Source organism: Capsicum annuum, chromosome 9 (assembly GCF_002878395.1).
Source record: "Capsicum annuum cultivar UCD-10X-F1 chromosome 9, UCD10Xv1.1, whole genome shotgun sequence".
NCBI classification, from domain to species: domain Eukaryota; kingdom Viridiplantae; phylum Streptophyta; class Magnoliopsida; order Solanales; family Solanaceae; genus Capsicum; species Capsicum annuum.
This window is the reverse complement of record NC_061119.1, coordinates 96,177,701-96,188,595: the sequence shown is the minus strand read 5'-3', so window position 1 is coordinate 96,188,595 and position 10,895 is coordinate 96,177,701.

Genomic DNA, 10,895 nt, shown 5'->3' with positions numbered 1-10,895 from the left:
AAATAACCTAGCATAACCCTCTCCTAAGTAGTTAGTCCTCACAGATAAGAAGTGAGGGGACATAGCCATCCTATCCACAATAACACACAGTGAATCATACTAATTATGAGACCCTAGAGGACCTATTATAAAATCCATACTGATCTTCTCCCACTTCCACATTGGCAACTCTATCTCACGAGATAAACCACCAGGCATCAAGGTCTCAACCTTGTCTTGCTAACAAACCATATACTTAGCAACAAATTTGCCACATCCCTTCTCTTGTTTTTCTACTAGTAGATTTCCTTCAAGTCATGGTACATCTTTATCTAACATAGATGAACTATATATCTGACTCTTGAGCATCAGTCAGAATCCTTTCGATCAGCATATTAATATTTGGAATGCAGTTTAACATAGTACCTTAGAATACTATCTGCTCCAATATCAAAAGCCATAACCTTTTCCTAGACCAAATCATCTATAATCTATATTAGTATGGGATCCAGAGCCCGCTTCTCCTTCATCTTAACACCAAGATATAAGTTGACCACTTCCTGAATAATAACTTTCCTATCTTTAGAGTCCAAAAGATAAAGTCCTATGCTATCCAATCTGTGAATGTCCTCCACTAATCCTCTTTTCTCCTCATCAACATGGGATAAGCTCCTTAGAGATAACCTACTAAGAGCATTAACAACAATATTAGCTTTACCTGAATGGTAGTGAAGGCTCATATCATAATCCTTAAAAACCTCAAATCCACCTCTTTTGCATAAGATTCAACTTCTTTTGAGTGAATACATACTAAAAGTGTTATGATCCAAATAGATATCCATATTTACCCTATACAGTTAATGGTGCCAAATATTCAAAGATAACAACACAACAGCCAACTCTAGATCATAAGTCAGATAGTTCCTTTCATGAACCTTAAGTATTCTAGAAGCATAGGCTACCTCCTTACGATGTTACATCAAAACACAATCCTGTCTACACAAGATACATCACCATACACAACAAAACCATAAGTACACTTGAGCAGGATTAAAACTAGTACAGAGTTGAAGGAAAGGTAAGGGGGTAGCAGTGGATTCTATTATGAAAGTGGCTAGATGCTATTCCACAAGAGGATCCAAAACAAATTGCTGGAAGATTCTATAAAGTCTAGCAAGTATTCAACCATAAAAATAAGAAGGCTCAAGAAAACTATTGTAGTAGAGGAGAAAGAAAATATTGATGTTGTAGACTTGAAGGATGGGAGGACATTGAATTAGAGGTTGCTGCTGCAATTTAGGAAAGAAAAGAGTAAGTTCATATTACTAAAAGAACCAGGTCCTCTTGTTCAAAGTACTATAGCTATGCAGGAAAGGAGAAGAAACATTTAGGTGGAAAGACAAAAAAATTTTGTGAGGGACCTGGTCCCAAGAAGTGAATAGTTATGGTTGAAAAATTATGTAGTAGTCCCATGAGAAGCAGAAAGGAGGAAGGGATAATGGATGTGGCAAGAGAACGAATAAATAAAATGTTGAGGACACAGAAGGTTCTGTCAAGAAGAACTTTTGATCCCAAGATACATGAGAAGTATGTAATGATATAGTTGGTTTAGTATATCAGACAGCATGGTTGGTTATAGTTATTTGAGGAATCAACTCCAATAGTGTTTAAGAATGAGGTCAGAAAATTTTATTACATCATGGATTTCTTGAAATATGGGCTAAGATTGAATTCCCAAGTGAATAGAAAGAATATCAAACTAGATGAAGAGACATCAGGGAAGATCGTAGATGTACCTATTATAGGTATGACAACTGTGGTAAAGCAACACCCTAACACTAAGTTTATAATTACTATCTCAAAGGTGGGAGGGTCATCAACTACTGTAGTGAAAAAAAAGTTTTTAATTAATGAGTTTCACTTTGTATTTATGTTTATTAGCCAGGTTCTACTGCAAAGATATGAGAAAAGAGCGATAATATCAGTTGCTGACCTATTTTTGATTGAATGCTTGAGAAAATTTAAACTATTAAGTTTTTCTACTCTAATGATAGAGCATATAAACAAGGTGGTTGCAGAAAAGGAAGGAAGACATAGGATACCATATGGTTATTTCTTGAATAAAGTGATTAAGTATTTTGGCTTAGGGGAACACCAGGAACAGTCAAGAAGATGTTCAATCATCATCTCTAGTGTAAAATGAATGTGTTAAAGTCAAGGCTGGAATAATGTCTCAAGTGTTTAATTTTCTGGATGCTCAAGAAAATTTTGGTAGGGAAATGGAGGAATTAGAAACAAGTTAGCTACAAAGGATGATGAAATAGTTCACCTGTAGCTACAGAATCAACGGTTGTCTTCTGAGGGTCAAGTTTCCATTGAAAAACTTACAGCAAAAAATATAAATATCACGCCACGAATCTTGTACCCAAAATGCTACACGATGCTCATGACCCCAAAGGACCACAAGCTAACCCATGACTGATATCTATACCTAAACACTGCATAATATACTATATAAATGCGGAAATAAAGGCTAAAAGGCCATAAGGTTCAAAATTGTAGCATAACTAATAAAACATAACATCTGGATAGGGTATGAAATACCCTAAAAATTTGAAATAAACTGTCTGAACATGGTAGTCTGAAAGCCTCTAAAATGTCTAAAGAAGGAGTTGATGGGACATGTCCCCAACTAACTCCAACTACTGAAATAAATTAATTAATGAGATAAGAAATTAATGGTCATTTCCTCAAAGGATGAGGACTCACTGCTAACTCTAACTATTGAGACTGGAATGCTACTGATGCTTTGGAACTCGTACTTCTAAACCTATGGTATAAAACACCATAGCAGAAATGTGTCAGTACATTTAAATGTACTGGTATGCATGTGAGGTAGGCTATATGCAAAGGGTTCACATGCATGAACTATACTAACTGACTGGATAACATGAATATGAGACTGCATGCATGAATACATAGTAATTATAACTGAGTTTGATGATAACATAATTACTGAGCATGAGTACTGATAGCATGATATACTGATAACTGTATAACTAATATAACTAATATGAAGTAACAGTATCTGACAGTCTAGGTTCTGATGGAACTAGCTGAGTTTTGTGTTATTCTGAGTTGACTGTATCTGATAGTCCTAAATTTTGTAGAACTATCTAAGTTCTATTACTGATACTGAATAACTATACCTGACAGTCCTAATTCAATAACGAAAATTGGGGAAGTATTCATCTAACTGATATGCCCCAAATAATGTAATATAGATAAGTTGGGATCCAATCTGTAAGCCCAATTGGAAGGGTGTCAATACCACGCCACCGATAAAGAAAAGCTGTGAGTGACCCTCATCTGATAGTCTCCCCAAAATAGAATGGTGGGACCCTCTGTTGAAAGTGTTTATCCACCTCATCAACTCTCATCTGATAGTATTGATATCTCAACCTATGCTGGCTACATAGTTCTGGAACACAAGGATGACTTCTAAGAATCACACCCTCATCTGATAGTGTGTGTTCCCATCCGTGGTTTCACTCGGTGCTAACTTCTACCCCCATCTGAATAGACACTGAACATGATTAACTGAACTAGATAACACTGAATTCATAGAGTTCCATTAACTAACAAAATACTATTGAGATTACTGAATTACTGAGGTTTATTGAGTCACATGACTGACTGAGTTCTATGGATCATGGCTTGACTAAGGATATCATGAAACATGTCACTGACTCTAGGCACACAACTTTATTTTTTGCGTATCAGTACCCCCAGGACTCGATAGAAGAAAACTGACAAAGCATGACTTTCTTGAATACAGGACCAACATCAACAATACATAATCCATTGGCTAAGGCATTTCATCAAATACTTGACATACATATCTTGTACATGAATGGGGGTTTCATATTATCATACTAGTATGCCCCTTTTTCCTTCACATAGGCATTTAATCAAACATATGGGGAGCATGCTTTGGTTATACAATTATCAACACATTTAATAATCATGGATACATAAACCAACTTGTAGATTGAAGGGTTTATCATGAATATCTCATAAAACATCACATATTAGAATCAATTCTTGTAAATAAATAGTCTATAACATGGAACAAAACCAAACAACAACATGAACATCACTTTTCCATTCAATCAAATCATGAATATTCATAAATATACAAATATTGAATTTTTAAAAGAGATTCTTTAGCTTCATGGATGAAAGAGACCCATGAATCAATACATGACATACATAGAATGTAACTCCGTAAAGATCCTTGGAGAGATTCTTGATCCTTGCCCTCGAATTTTTAACATTAGGGTTTCTTGGCTTTGAGAGTGTATGAAGAAATAAGGGAAAATAGAGTGAATAATGATATCCTTAGGTCATATAAGGTTAAATTTCATGTTTAAGGCTGAAATGAAATCATGGGAAAAGACCCATTTAACCCTGGACACGTCTTTTAAATTTTGTAAAAAATTTCCCGACTTGGCCCCCTGGCACGATGCAGTGCTATAGCGTAGTGTCGCTGAAATTTGACAACTGGAAAATTAGACAATGGCGCGATGCAGGGTCATCGCGGAGCTTCACTGGATTTTGACAATTGGGATTTGGGAGCCCTCTGCGATGCGTTGAAATCGCGAATTCTTACTGGAAATTGAAAAATGACATTTTAGCTTATGGTATGATGCCCCACTTACTGATATGACGGTGTTTTATGACTAATACTTTAAATCGCCATAACTTCTCATCCGATTGTTGGATTTAGGCAAATTTGGTACCAATGGAAATCTTATTGAATTTTACACAGAAAAAAAAGTGAAAATCTTTGAAATTTCCCATGGAATAAACATCATTCAATTTAGAAGCTAATACTAGACATTCTTGGGATTAAATTAGTGAGAAGACTTTGGGCTATTACAATATCTCCCTCTTAGGAACATTCGTCATCGAATGTGACTGATTGAGATAGAAGAAACGATGAGCTGGAGTATATATTGAACATGAACAACTGAAACATGACTAACATTTCTGAGATTTATACTGAGCATGCATATCTGATGCATGATTTCATGACTTACATAACTCATGAACACATGACTGGGTTTTCTGATATCTGTGTTTCACACTAGAAGAATGCATGTCTGATGCATAAACACATGACAAATCTGATACATTAACACATGATTGAATACGCAATGGTACTTAGTACCAAGTTTATTATAGAATTCTAAGCATAAAATTGATACCAAGTTTTTAACTGAAATTTGGACATGAAAACTAAAAAGCTTAAGGAGAACTGTTACCTTCAGCTTGATCTGAGTTAGCAGGGAAAAGTTGAGGATACTTGGTACACATGTCTGCTTTTGCTTCCCAGGTAGCTCCTTTAATGGACTGATTTTGCCAAAGAATTTTAACTAGAGGGACTTCTTTGTTCCTCAGTCTGCGAGTCTGATAGTTAAGAATTTCAACGGAAATCTCTTCATAAGAGGGGCTATTTTGAACATCTATGCTCTGAATAGGGACTACAACTGTTGGTTCACCTATCCACTTTTTGTGCAAAGACACATGGAAGACTGGATGAACTACGGCTAGATCTGATGGCAATTCGAGCTCATAAGCTACCTTTATGGGAGAGATATTTAGATAGACATAGTCATAAACCTCGAACTCGAGGTCCTTTCTACGTACATCTATATAAGACTTTTACCAGCTCTGAGTATCCCAAAGTCTTTCTCTGATCAACTGGACTTTTTCTAAGGCATCGAATACTAAGTTAGGCCCTATAACTGAAGTCTTACTAACTTCAAACCAACCGATTGGAGATCTACATCTACTAACATGGAGAGATTCGAATGGAGCCATCTTAATACTAGAATGATCGCTATTGTTGTATGAAAACTCAATCAAAGGCAAGTGGTGATCCCAACTACCCTTAAAATCAATTGCACACGTCCTTCGCATATCTTTTAAAGTCTAAATAGTCCTTTCTGCTTGACCATCTGTCTAAGGATAAAAGGTTGTACTGAGATGAACTTGGATACCAAGACCTTTTTAGAATGCTTTCCAGAAATGAGGGATAAACTGGGTACCCTTGTCTGAGATAATAGATAATGGAACACTGTATAATCTGACCAACTCTTTGATGTAGAGTTTTACGTAATCCTCGGCTGAATAAGAGGTATGGATTCAAAGGATATGAGCTGATTTGGTTATCCAATCTACAATGACCCAAACTGAATCATACAAATGATGAGTACGAGGTAAACCCATCACAAAGTCTATGTTCACTTCTTCCCACTTCCAAGTAGGAATAGTGAACTCCTGTATGGACCCATTAAGATTCTGATGCTCTATCTTAACCTACTGACATGTAGAGCACTTAGCCATAAACTCTGCAACATCTCTATTCATTCTACTCCACCAATAGACCTCCTAGAAGTCACGATATATTTTTATGGCCCCTGGATGAATAGAGTGGCACACACCATCCACTTCTACAGGGATTCGCTGCCTTAAGTCATCTACTCTTGGAACACACAAACTACCTTGACAGCGTAGAACACCATCTCCCCCTTGGAAGAAAACCTCTATTTTCTGATCCTTGACTGACTCTTTCAACTTGACTAGACTGGGATCTCTATCTTGTTTTTCCTTTACCTCAAAAACTAGAGATGATTCTGAACCACTCTATACCTATATATCACACTTATCTGTATTGACTAAGAAAATGCCTAGTCTGGAAAGATGATAGACTTCCTAAGCTAGCTTCTTCTTACTGTCCTCAACATGAGCACACCATCCATAGATAGTCTATTGAGAGTGTTGGCCACTACATTAGCCTTGCCCGAATAATAAAGGACACTCATGTCATAATCTTACAAAAGCTCTAACCACCTTCTTTGATGAAGATTGAGATCTTTCTAAGAAAAGACATAATAAAGGATCTTATAATCTGCGAACACATCTATATGAAGACCGTATAGATAATGCCTCTAAATCTTTAAGGCAATACTACGGTTGCTAACTAATATCATGAGTAGGATAATTCTTCTCATGGGGTTTAAGTTGTCTAGAGGTGTAGGCTATGACCTTACTATACTGTTTGAAGACATAACCCAAACCTACTCTGGATGCATTATAATACACTATGAAACTATCTGAACCATCTGGAAGAGCCAAAATTAGAGATGAGGTGAGTCGAGTCTTCAACTCCTGAAAACTCTTTTCACAAAGCTTTGACCATTGAACCTTGACTTTCTTCTGAGTCAATATTGACATGGGGGATGCAATAGAAGAAAATCCCTTATTAAACCATCTATAATAGCCAGCCAAACCCAAGAAATTCCTGATATCTGATGGAGAGATAAGTCTGGGCCAATTTCTTACTGCTTCGGTCTTTTGAGGATCTACTCTAATGCCATCACCAAAAATGATATGACCAAAGAATGCTAATGAACTTAGCAAAAATTATCACTTACTGAATTTAGCAAATAACTGATAGGATCTGAGAGTTTGAAGTACAATTCTAAGATAGTCTGCGTGATCAGGTTCACTGTGGAAATAGACAAGAATATCATCTATGAAGACTATAATGAACATGTCCAATTACTGCTTGAACACATGGTTTATCAAGTCTACGAAAGCTGCAGGAGCATTGGTAAGACAAAAGGACATGACTAGGAATTCGAAGTGACCATACCGAGTTCGAAAAGCTATTTTTGGAATGTCACATTCTCTGACTCTGAGTTTATGATAGCCTGATCTGAGGTCTATCTTAGAGAAATAGTTGGCACCCTAAAGTTGGTCAAAAAAGTCATCGATTCTGGGAAGAGGATATTTGTTATTGATTATGACATTATTGAGATGACGATTATCAATACATATCTTGAGAAAACCATCTTTATTGTGCACGAATAAAATTGATGCACCCTATGGGGACACACTAGGCCTAATGAACCCCTTATCTAAGAGATCCTTCAATTGGTCTTTCAGTTTTTTGAGTTCATCTAGTGCCATTCTATATGGCGGAATAGATATGGGCTGAGTATCTGGAAGAAGATCAATGGAGAAGTCTATTTTCCTTATGGGAGGAATTCCTAAAAGATCTTTGGAAAAGACATCTAAATATTCATTCACTACTGGGACTAATTCAAGATAGGAAGTTTTGGAGCTAGTGTCCTTAACTCGAACAAGATGATAGACACATCCCCTAGATATCATTTTCCGTGCTCGAAGGTAGGAAACAAGCTAACCTCTGAAATTTGAAGTACTACCCCTCCACTCTAGGACAGGTTCATTCAAAAACTAGAACTGGACTATTCTATTTCTGCAATCGACTATGGCATAGTAGGAATAAATCCAATCCATGATGAGAATGACATCAAAATCAGTTATCTCTAATTTGACTAAGTCTGCTGAGGTGATTTTCTAAAATATCATAACGGGGAAGTTCTTGTATACCCACTAGGCTATGATGGCTTTACCCACTAGGGTAGAGACGGAAAAAGGATCTGAAAGAATTTTTGGATTGACTATAAAATCAACTGCTATTTAGAAAGTAACGAAAGACAAAGAAGCTCCTAGATTTAGCAAAGCATAAACATGTACATGAAAGATCTGTAATGTACCAGTAACCACATCAGGAGAATTTTCCTAATCTTGCTGGGACTGGAGAGCACAAAGTCGATTTGGTGGTTGCCCACCAGCAATACTAGAAGTGGCACCCTGCTGATTTGGGCGACCAGATTGGGCTGAGAAATGGTTCTGCTAACCCTGATAACCTGACTGGGGAAAATATCTGACTTTGTATCCTAGCTTTCCACATCCGAAATAGACATCATTACTAGCTCTGCAAGCACCCTTGTCGTTCATACCACAAGACTAAAAAAGGGGATTAGTTCGAGCATTGCTGACACTGCCCTGAGACTTTTAGACTGGCACCTTATATCTATTACCATCCCTAAACTAGAAGCTAGAGCACTAGCTGAAAAAAGAGATAAAACTGCTGACTTAGGACAAAACTGAGAACGGTTTCCTCCCTCTGACTTAGGCTGAGCAAAGTTGAAAATACTTGTCCTTGCTCCCTTATTCTACTTCTACTTCATCTAAATATTTTTCTCATATATCTAATGAGTATGAGTTATAAGCCTGGCTATGTTTATGTCACTATTCAACATCGTGAATCTGCACTCATTGACCACACTATCATTCACCCAAGAAACAAACTTACTCATCTTGGCCCTACTATCTGTAACCATATGAGGAGCAGATCTAGGTAATTGAGTAAACTTAAGAGAATACTCTTTCACCATCATGTTGCCCTAGTTGAGGTTGATAAATTCTAACACCTTAGCTTCTCTCAGCTCGAGGGGAAAGAATCTATCTAAGAATGCGATAGAAAACTACTTCTATTCAATAGGCCCTGCATCTACAACTCTCTCTAACTTGTACTATTTATACCAAGTGTGATCAACATCCAGCAACTGATATACAACAAGCTCAGCAGTCTCACTCAAAGTAACACCTATGATATCTGTAACTTTCTAAACCTAGTCAAGGAATTCTTGAGGGTCTTTGTCTGTATTAGATCCAAAAAAGGATGGAGAATTTATTAGATTGAAGTCCCAAATCCTGGCTACAACTGAATTAGCCACTAGGTTGGCTGGAACGACAGTTGGTTGGTCATTCTAAGCAGTAACTGATTGAGCAAGAGTAGTGAATGCAGCTCTGAACTCTGCATGAGAAACATATTCGCCCAAAGGATCTTCAGGCTGAGGGGCTGGCTGATTCCCAATTTTTCTTTTAGGAGGCATGTTCTATAGAAGAAAGGGAGAAATGGATTAGACTAAGAGATTGACTTGCGATTATGCTCACTGGCATAACATGAATATTGAAAGAAGGGAAACTTTTCCTAAAACATCACATAGCCTCCTGTACATAAATGTGGCACGTAACACACCTATGTACAAGACTATACTAGGTGTGGCTTTCAGACTTCCTAGGACTCTATTGAACCTTAGGCTCTAATACCACATTTGTAACGCCTCGAATCTAGTACCCAACATGCTACATGGTGCTCATGACCCCGAAGGACCACAAACTAATCCATGAATGATATCTGCACCTGAATACTGCATAATATACTGTATAAATGCAGAAATAAAGGTTTAAAGGCCTTAAGGTTAAAAACTGTAACATAACTAATAAAACATAACATCTGAATGGGGTATAAAATACCCAAAACAACTGAAATAAACTGTCTAAACATGGTTATCTAAAAGCCTCTAAACTATCTGAATAAGGAGTTGATGGGATATATCACCAACTAAGTCCAACTACTGGAATAAATTAATTAATGAGATAATAAAGTAATGGTCATGTCCTCAAATGATGAGGACTCACTACTAACTCTGACTATTAAGAGTGGAATGTTACTGATGCTCTGGAGCTCATACTTCTGAACATATAGTATAAAATACCATAGTGCAAATGCTTCAGTACGTTTGAATGTACTGGTATGTATGTGAGGTAGGTTGAATTCAAAGGGTTCACATGCATGAACTATACTAACTGACTGGATAACATGAACATGAGACTGCATGCATGAATACATAGTAACTGTAACTGGGTTCAATGATAACATGATTACTGAGGCTGAATACTGATAGCATGAGATACTGATAACTGTATAACTGAAATAACTAATATAGATCGACTGTATCTTATAGTCTAGGTTTTGATAGAACTAGCTGAACTTTGTGTTGTTCTAAGTTGACTGTATTTGATAGTACTAAATTCTATAGAACTATCTGAGTTCTATTATTGAGACTGAATGAATGTATCCAACTATCCTGATTCTGTAACTGAAACTATGGGAAGTAGTCATCTAACCG